Raw genomic sequence first — 8,837 nt, 5'->3', positions numbered from 1 at the left:
ACTGCTGTGACTGTGTATGCTGTACAGTGTGCTGCAGAGGAAATAAAGTGTTCCTGATTATAAAGAAGCGGTTGTGAGACTGGAATCTCTCATCCCTGAGTGGGACGTTCTATTCCAGGGATTCCACCCCATATCCTGGGGCCTGCAATAGATGGAGGCACTGTCACCATGAGTACGTACTGGGTATGTCCCCAGAAGCCTGTCCTGACCTTCCCCATAATACCATCAAGCGGAAGACTCAGGAGTCCTGTAAGCCAACAGGTGCGCCACACTATTATGCCTTGTAACCAGAGTAGTATTTGGCCTACGAGACCCTATTTGCGATTGGGTGGGGGAATACCCGTTACAATTGGAGGCACTGCTGAGATAATCAGGACAGGCTTTCAGCGACGCAAAACAGAAAGATTGAAAGTATGCTTCCAGAACCAGTGCTGCTGAAAGGGGGAAGTCTAGGGGTAGTCAGGAGAACGAAAAAACCTTGCAAAGCACGCCCTAGACTGCTCTAAAGGGTGAATAGATCTGGAGACAAGGCTATTGCTGTTCTAGTCAAACCTGAGGTGGGTAGTCAGGATGCCTAGGGGGTGGCCTGGTTAACGCAGTTAAGAGGGACCCCTGGATAGGATCCACAATACTGGCAGCCAAGAGGGGGAGACACAAGAGTACTGCACAGGGAAGAGCCCAGAGTACTACTAGCCAGTAGCCAGACTATGAACCGCAGAGCACGTGTAATGGACTGTTATCGTGTGCAGTATACAAAGAAAGAGTTTTGCCTAGCCTGGGGTATGCCGAGTTCACCACTTGCCAGAGGCTACATGTATTGCAGTGTTCACAAGAGAGCGAGTTCCCTGCCAAACAGTGAGGGTTGTGCTACAGTGAAAATTGTGGGTTCACCTAAGATGGCGGCTGCTATATGCGATAGTGCACCGCGCAGTGCGAAGAAGCTAAAATGGCGTTTCCCGCCGAGTCTGGATGACGCACGTGCTGCGTGCAAAAAGACTGTGAGCAGATTATTTGCAGAGATTTGGCCGGGTCTGGCGCGAAAGCTAGAGCCCCGCCTATGTGCAGGAAGTGGCACGAAAGCAGGAGCCGCGGCCCCCTGCCCTGTGACTGGCTCAGCGAAGAGTCTACATCCTGAGGTAACACCCAGTGACCCTCCTCTAATCTCCACCAGAGGGAGGGGTCACAGTGAAAGCCAGAGTCACGCCTTACTACCGAGTGCCCCTCCTCTAATTTCCACCAGAGGGAGGGGGCACAATGAGAGACAATCCCAGAGCTTTACCCAAACTGAAGGAGGAGCTGGATGCGAGCTGCCGCAACCTCAGACTGATGGAACATGGCCGGCCAGAGGAGTGAGCTACCCCTTTCTTTTGTGCCCGTGTATACATAAAGTAAGAGCAGGCGATATGGACTTTGCCTATTACTCGCTGCCAGAAGGTTTCCTGGATGTACTCACTTTTGGGATCACCAGCTTGCGGTGTTTGGGCCCTGACTGTGCATGCCTGGGAGAAGACCTTGTTTGGGGGGCTATTTTCTTTGTGAATGGGGCAAGCCATCTTGTGTCTAGTCCGCTAATGCCTACCATTGGGGTGTACCAAGCCCCGACGACTGAGACAAGGCCCGAGCCGGTTCCAGAGACCGCAACCCAAATGCTACCGGGTGAGGTGATCGAACCTGACGAGGCCAGAGCCGGTCCTCTGGTGTCAGCAAAGCCTGATGACCCAGCGGTTATGCTATGCGATGTGGGCCATGTCGATGCTACCCATGCGGAGGGCCCGTGCGCCCCAACAAACGTTCCAGGGGGTCTGTGCACCCCAGTACCAGAGGCGGAACTCACGATGGTGGAACCCAAGGAAGAGACAGTGACTGCCCAGGGAGGATGGGGATCGCTATCGCTGGTGGCGCAGAAGCGGGACCACTTCGTGCCGAATGCCGCCAGTGACTGCGAGGGGCCCCAATGTCATTCCCCTGTGGGGATGTCCCTACCTGCATCATCGGACGAAAGCGTGATAGCAGTTCAGCGGGGGTGAGGTGCCTACTGGCGGACCCCTACAGCGGTGCTGCAAGAAGAGAGCCACTTACCTGTGATGTGGAGCGGGCTCCAATGGAGGAGGCCTTAGAAGAGGCCCCGACCAAGGCTGCGGCGGAGGAGTCCGGAGATGAGGCCCATCCCAGCTCCTACTTCCGCATGAAAGACAGCGTCGAGCTCCTGGTACCCCGTCCTGCGGATGACGTACTTCCTGTGCGGGACCGGACACAAGATGACACGACCTCGCGAGAGGATGACGTCATTTACAAGGCGACCTCCGGAGCTGACTGGGACTGTGCTGCGACCGCTCCTGTGAGTAGCGTCCTCTCCAGGCGAGAAATGGACCACTACATTTACAGGGTGGTAGACCAAGGGAAATGTTGGCCTGTCGTGGCTGCGTCCAAGCAACCAACGTCCCCCGCGGTAGGCCGTGGCCTAGCTGAAGCCAAGGACTTTGCCCCGGACACTGTTGCTTCCTATGCCCCAGTCTCTGGCCCCATTACCCCTGCCATTGCCCCAGTCCCATCTGATTCGGATTTCAGATACAGTCACCATGGGTCACTGGGTGAACAGGGGGTCCCCAAGCCATTCACTGATTACAAGGACTGGGTGGGTTTGGTTCAGGACTCTGGGGAATTGGGTAATGATGTTGTTCATATTGTACCTCCAGTGTCTGACAGAGTTGTCAGAAATCACCAAAAGTCATTACTTTATTTTCACCACTCAGTAGAGGGGGGAATTGAGTTTGAAATGGGTTCCACTGATGAGGATAGGGGATGTAGTTCTGATAATGAAGAAAGGGAGCCTTACATCTCCAGGAGATGCCTTAAGAAAGTGTATGGGCATGATCCTCTCCGACCATTAGCACCCATGTCTAAATTATGGGATGATTGTAGGTGTCCAGTATGCCACCCCGAGTGTTATGGTACTTCTGCTCCAAACCCAGTGGACCATGCTGTGCGCAGGCCACCCTAAGAGGGTATAGCTAGTACAAGTGAATACATATCCTGAGGGTAGTAAAGGAACCTGATCTCAGGTATTAATGTTAGTAGCAGATTCTCCACGTTGGGGTAATCCTAGTTTTTTGTGTCACCATCTAAGGAGGGTGTATAACCTGCAAATGTAATAACACTGTATTATGGTGAATAATATGTCATGTTATTTTGTTTTGTACAGGTTGTTCACCTGCAGGATTGACCCGCAAATTTAGGTCCAAGTGAGGACCATTAGATTCCACCAGAGGGAGAGTATAGCCCTGGTAGGTTTGGGCTATTGTTCTGTCCTCCTTTTGTGCAATAATCCCTGGTAACAGCAGGTTTGCCAGGAGTTAAGATGGGTTCTCCCCACTCACTGCAGAGCAGTGAGGCAGAGAAAGCAGTGCAGTCAGGCCGGTGTCCAATAAGGGACAGGGGCAGGTTCGTGTAGTATCTGTCTTAATGATCTGCATTTCCTGTATTGAGTCAGTTGCTCCTTCCCTGAGAGGATCTGAGTCTTACCTAACCGAGCTGTCAGGGACCTGGCAGGCTTGAGGCCCTCCCCCTGGGAGAGGCTGGTAGACTTTTCCCACTACTCTGATAGGGGTTAGTGGAAGAGCTAGGCCTGCTTCCAGGGCCCTGACTGGGAGTGAAAGGCCAGGGTCATCCTGAGGGAGAACTCCTGAGAAGTACTGCTGTGACTGTGTATGCTGTACAGTGTGCTGCAGAGAAAATAAAGTGTTCCTGATTATAAAGAAGCGGTTGTGAGACTGGAATCTCTCATCCCTGAGTGGGAAGTTCTATTCCAGGGATTCCACCCCATATCCTGAGGCCTGCAATAGATGGAGGCACTGTCACCGTGAGTACGTACTGGGTATGTCCCCAGAAGCATGTCCTGACCTTCCCCATAATACCATCAAGCGGGAGACTCAGGAGTCCTGTAAGCCAACAGGTGCGCCACACTATTATGCCTTGTAACCAGAGTAGTATTTGCCCTAGGAGACCCTATTTGCGATTTGGTGGGGGAATACCCGTTACATATATATCATATGTATTTGACATCAGCATGTATTAGGCAATTTGGTGCATGTGTTATCTATGCTTGCTGTGTGGTTTTATATTTACTTGGGGTGAAGCCGGCCTTGTAGGCTGAAGGGGTTATTGTTAACCCCTTGTTCTACATATATTTTGTGCTTATAGGCTTTTTTCCCTTGCCTTGTGTATTAGGGGTCCATCAATATCTTCATAGCGGATTTCCCCTGTCTGATACATATTCTATCACAGGAGGATGTCAGGGTTTGTTTTAATATTTTTTGTATTTTATGTTTGATTATTTGTGCTGTTAAATAAATCATAATTTTCTTTGATATTTGTTCTGAGTATACTTGAGTGCTGAGTTGGGACGCTTTTCTTTTTCTTTTCATTGTTATATTACTTCTAGTCCATAGCACCGTTAGTGGTTATTATATTACTAATTTACGTACTCATTATTTGCTTAGTCTGTTGCAGGCAGTTTATCTTGTTGATAGAGATATAGATATAGATCTATATCTCTCTATATATATATCTATATATCAACCCCATTATAGCGCAATCCGCTATAACGCGGATCAGCTTATAACGCGGTTTGAGCGTGGACCCCGAATTTAAAAAAAGTATTTTATTTTTTTTAAATGTAAGTTTTTTTTGCACACACTGCGCACACTCACAGTGCGTACACACACTCACAGCACGCACACACACTCACAGTGCGCACCCACACACTCACAGCACACATTGCTCACTGCACACACTGCTCACTGCACACACTGCTCACTACACACAGCACACTGCACACACAGCATACACACTCACAGCACACTGCATACACTCACAGCATCTCGCACAGTCAAATACACACACAAACACACACACACACACACAGAGACACACTGTCTCTATAAGGGAGCTTGCTCTCGCAAGACGGAAGCAGAAGCAGGAAGCAGAGACAGGGAGAAGAGCTGCCAGATGCCGGGTAAGTGCTGCGTGCTGTTGCCGCTGCCCCACCGGGTCTGGGAAGGCTGGGAGTGTTCTTAGGTTTCCCCCTCCGGCGGGCGCAGTACCACCACAAAACCCCTGAGGACCGCGCTATAAAGAGGTTAAGCTGTATATATAGATTTTTTTTTAACGGCAACTTAAACTGCAGCTTTACAATAGGCAGCCATACTTTGAGAAGCAGTATTTTCACCGATCACGGGCGAATGGATTGATCGGCAGCTTAAATAATTAGATTTTCTTAAAATTCAAGAAACTCCTGCATTGATTAAACTGAGCACGAGGGAGATTTTAGTTACAGTTCACTCCCTCAGAATTGGTCGTCACACAATAATATTCAGGAGCTAAACCTATTTTTGTTCTTACAAACACAACCTGAATGGAGTAAAATCTCCTGAGAAACAGAAGAGACAATTCCGACTCATTATTTTCTTCTTAATTCACACATGAAAACAACTGCATTGCTATGCAGCACCCTAAAGGATTTGAGAACATTTGTAGCAAACAAAACATTTCTGGTGTTATGGGTCTCGGCTACATTTCTCAGGCGCTACATTGAGAAATGGTCTAGTACATTTTGTCGTGGCTGTCCATCTGCACTTCGCCGCTACTCACCCCGTTGCCGGGATGCTCAGCCGCCGGCCGCTTTGCCACTAAGGTAAGTCCCGACATGTAACCCTTACCCTAAAAAAACCCAAACCAACGCTACCTCTACCATAAAAACTTGAACCCCTACCCTTAATCCACTTTACCCTAAACTCTTACCCCAAACCCCCTACCATAAACCCCCTAACTAAGCCCTTACCCTAAAACTCCTTACATTAACCCCCTACCCTAACCGCTAAAGCCCCTTTAAATTAACCCCCTACCCCAACTAGTAAAACTCAACTTAGAAGCGGCTGGCAGCAAAGGTTCCAGTGGCAGATCGGCCGCAGAGGGACCCTCCGCCGCAGCCAAACGATGGCAGTCATTTGATGTTATCGTCTGATAAATTGTGTTCCCTTGTTTTTTTTTTAAATGTTTAAATCATTATAGTTGACTTAGTTTCTAATATAACTTGGTTCTCTCCCTTTTGTAAGGTCTTCTGGTTCATTTTTGTTCCGTTATATAGATAAAGTTGGCAGAGTTATTCTTGGTCGTTATGTTTCATGACTATGCCAATTTTAATCTGCTGATAAGATGCCTATTGCAGTATTATGTGCTTCCTTGGTTCAGTCTTGGCTGTCCAGGTAAGAGGCATGATGTGTCGTGGGTGCTTTCCCTGTTTTTTTTGTCTCGTGCCGGTCACAAAGTTGGCATGGTTACTCTACTCCTGTGTTTCGGCTTCCTACCATTTCTTCTACCAGGACAACGATCAGAAGCACACCACGTCAACAGCGCATATCCTTGAGCGCGGTATCAACTGGGTGAAGATGCCAGCGGAGTAAGTGCAGTAGACCGTGTCCCATTTTTGTTCCCCACTGTTTTTACTGTGTACAGTATCTTTTAAACTAATTGTCCTTTTTTTCCAATGACAGATCGCCAGACTTCAATCCGATCGAAATGGTCTGGCATCAACTGAAGGACCATATCCGGAAAGTGGCGAAACCCTCCAAAAAGGACGAGTTGTTGAAAGGCATAATGAGTTTTTGGAATGATGTACTCACCGTGGAACGCTGCAATAAATATATAGACCATATTGCCACTGTGTTGCCCATTGTGATCGCGCGTAATCGGCAAGCATTAGGAAAGTAGTACTGTGCTGTAGTATTGTAAGTACAGTATGATACAGGTAAGTATGGCACAGATTTTTTCTTTCCCAATAGTCAGAGTATACAGTAGTTACAGTTTTTTCTTTACAGAGAGCAGCACCAGCCATCTACAGTACATAGTATTTAACAGTAGTCAGAGTATACAGTAGTTCCAGTATACAGTAGACTAGTTTGACAGTACTACGGTAACCGCCTACTACTGCACCGACACACTTTATTCGAGCAAATACCCAGTATATACCTGGCAGATACCTGGAATGCGCCGCTCCTCACCTCTGACAAGCCCCGTTGCATTTGCCTTCCCAGCCTGGGTTCATGCCTGGCTGACGGGCGGCTGATCTGTTAAATGATAATGATTAGGATTTAATAGGCTGCAATGCTTCGCGTGTCTACCAGATGGCATAAATTCATGAATTGTAATGCAGTATATATATATATATATATATATATATATATATATATATACTGTGCAGTATTGCAGCCAGCGGGAATAAAATGCTTCAATCCCTGCCTGGAAAATAACCCAATGCACTCGGGCAGAAAACAGTCACAAACCTCAAAACACCCGGGTATACCCGAATTCGTGGGACTAGCCGAGCTCGAATAAAGTGTGTCGCCAGTGTAACTGCTCAGCTCAAGCAGCACCAGCCATGTACAGTACAGTACATCACACAATGCCATAATACAGTACGCACATAACTGCACTAATTTTTTGTTTTCTTGTCGTTTCAGGAAAAACGGTGGCCTGGTGGGAGGTGGGGTGTTGTGTCCAGTCTACTCTGCTTGTACAGTCAAATATACAGTATATAAACAGCAGTAATGATGTACACAAAACCTCTCCTCTCTCAATGAACTACTGTACTGTTCACAGAGGGAGGAACAAGATACAGACGGAAAAAATAATATTTATATATATATTTATTATACATTACAGTATATATTATTAAATAATATTCTTATAAATGTGCATTATTCATGTTTAAAAATGTTTATTCATGTTTTAAAATGTTTTCAAAATGTTTATCCAATTTCAATCTGCCAGAAGAACTTAATAAAGACAGCATTATGTATTATTCATGATTATTTTTATTTTTGTATTTTTTGGTTCCTGGTAAAATAAAATGAATATTTATTCACATTCCTGCTAATCATAATCATTGGCAACAACCACCCCCCCCCCCACCCCTTCAGTACACCAATGAATAAGAATGAATGACAAAACAACATTAATCAGTCAATGGTTTTTTTAACTCTCAATTCTCACTATGCTGTGCAAATCAGATTTACATTTCAAAATCGAGAAGGGATTTTCCAAAGCGTTACCGTAAACTACAGTAAGCCTCAAAGGGTTGGAGGGCGGGGGGGTGAGTCATGTGCATTAATCAGCTAGCTCCCATGTCTAAAAGGATTAGACAACACGCAGGCAGTGTGAGGCTTTGAAGCTCGGCTATGGACGGATAAAGAACACAATGACTAACTAACTTCAGGAAATTAATGACTCTGTTGAGAGAGGGGGTTAGGTGACTCATGCGCAGTAAGCAGCAAACTTCCATCTCTGAAAGGATTAGAGTACACGCAGGCGCAATGAGCAGAGTCGATAAGAGTTTGTGTGTGCGTGGGGGAGGGATGAAGGATTAGTCGTGCAGCAGTTCAAAGAAATAACATACAGTACAGTACTGTACTGTAGAGTACAGTAATTTCAAAAGGCAGTTCATCATAATACTGTAATTTGATCCCTACACCCCCCAAATACAGTACATAAAAAGCACAGACATCAACCATGTGCAGGCAAACGCACAGATTAAATATCGTAATATCAAGATTGTTTTTGCAGGCGTGTGGATAAAATAACAGTTAAGAGTTACAGGCGCATGAGCAGGAATAAACTACAGTAGCTCCCATCCGAAAGAGGATTACACACAGGCGCATACTGTAGAGAGGTGATGCTCTGTGCAAATCAAATTCGAGAAGGGATTTTCCAAAGCGTTGCCGTAAACAAAGCCTCTAAATTCCCATCTCAAAGAGAATTACACGCAGGCGTAAGGATTAAGA

This window comes from Ascaphus truei, unplaced genomic scaffold, assembly GCF_040206685.1.
Source record: "Ascaphus truei isolate aAscTru1 unplaced genomic scaffold, aAscTru1.hap1 HAP1_SCAFFOLD_568, whole genome shotgun sequence".
NCBI classification, from domain to species: Eukaryota; Metazoa; Chordata; class Amphibia; order Anura; family Ascaphidae; genus Ascaphus; species Ascaphus truei.
The sequence above is the reverse complement of the archived record's forward strand: the minus strand, read 5'-3'. Positions refer to the sequence as shown.